The sequence below is a fragment of the Pygocentrus nattereri genome, chromosome 4, assembly GCF_015220715.1.
Source record: "Pygocentrus nattereri isolate fPygNat1 chromosome 4, fPygNat1.pri, whole genome shotgun sequence".
NCBI lineage: Eukaryota > Metazoa > Chordata > Actinopteri > Characiformes > Serrasalmidae > Pygocentrus > Pygocentrus nattereri.
The window spans coordinates 41,118,501-41,119,977 of NC_051214.1; the positions used below are offsets into that span (position 1 = coordinate 41,118,501).

The following is a 1,477-nucleotide window of genomic DNA, read 5'->3' on the forward strand; positions in this document are numbered from 1 at the left end:
ATACCTTTGGGATGAGTTGTCATGATCCAGAACTGACAATTCAACATCAGTACTTGACCTCATTAAATGCTCTTGTGGCTGAATGCCATCAAATCCTCACAGCTGTGTTCCAATTTGGAATGTAAACTTTCCAGAAGAGCAGAAACTTGATTTCAGAAAAAAATCTGGATGAGAGGGTGTCTACAAATATTTGGGCATATAATTTCTATAATTTATCCATCAATTTCATTATTCTATGCCATCTCATATCAAAATATCAACACTCTAATCCAGATTTCACAGTATTGGTGGTAATGGAGTCTGAAACATTTGAAAAAGTTTCCACCAAATAAGCCAAATGCACCATAAAGACAATGGCAATACTTTAAAACTACTTGGCGGTAATAACATTTGCTTCAACAGCTGATCTCTTTTATTGAAATAATGCAATAATGTCTCAGCATCAACATTTTAAATACAAAAACAAACAAAAAGCAGTAAAGCATCTGACAAAATTCAGAACGAAAATCTTGGATTAGCCAGAGCCTCTGTCATTAAACAATAGAAACTACATCTGGAGGAGGCTTATGAACATGCACTCATGATTAAAAAACAGATCGTACCGAACTTAAACACATACAGCAGTGGCAGATGTTTTCGTAGAAGCACAGAGAGGAGTTAGTGACACCAACAGTCATCAACAGTGTAGTATCTGTTCTTAACAGTTTAATATCTAACACGTCCTCTATATGAGGACTACATATTAAATAGATTTTTAGAACAGGGAGACGGAAGACGGGCTTGCTCCAAAATGGAAAGCAGGTTAAGCGTGAAAAAAAACATGCATCACAGTCTTGAGTCTATGAAAAAAGCTAGTAGAGCAGAGGCCAAACACATTCAAGGTGACAAACACCCGAGTCACCTCCATTTAACACTAAAAAGATCAGTGCATCAACTGTGCCATAAACTCATCTGTATGCATCAACATTGTTGTAAAAAGTGCTATATAAATAAACTTGAATTGAATCAAGGTGAGTAGGTGGATATTCAGCTACCAAGTCTGTGCAAAAAAATAATTTAACAATTATAAAAACCGGTGACCCCTTTGCCAATCAGGGGGGTCAGTGTGGACACTGTGGAGGATTACAAATATCTGGGTGTGTATATTGACAATAAACTGGACTGGGCTAAGAACACTGACACCCTCTACAGGAAGGGCCTAAGTCGTCTCTATTTTCTGAGGCGCCTTAGGTCCTTCAACATCTGCCAGACTATGCTCAGGATCATCTATGAGTCTGTGGTGGTGAGTGCTATCCTCTATGCTGTAGCATGCTGCGGAAGTAGGCTGAGGGTGGCAGACGCCAATAGACTCTGATCCACAAGGCCGGGGATGTTGTGGGTGTGGAGCTGGACTCGCTGACAGCCGTGTCGGAGAGGAGGACGCTGTCTAAGCTGCAGGCCATTATGGACAATGGCTCTACGACTCCACTCTTGATTC

General features: G+C 40.3%; 1 pseudogene; it reads left to right on the forward strand.

Moving 5' to 3' along the window:
* Positions 1–630: 630 nt before the first annotated feature.
* LOC119263330 lies at positions 631–845 on the forward strand (annotated as a pseudogene).
* The last annotated feature ends 632 nt before the right edge of the window (positions 846–1,477 follow it).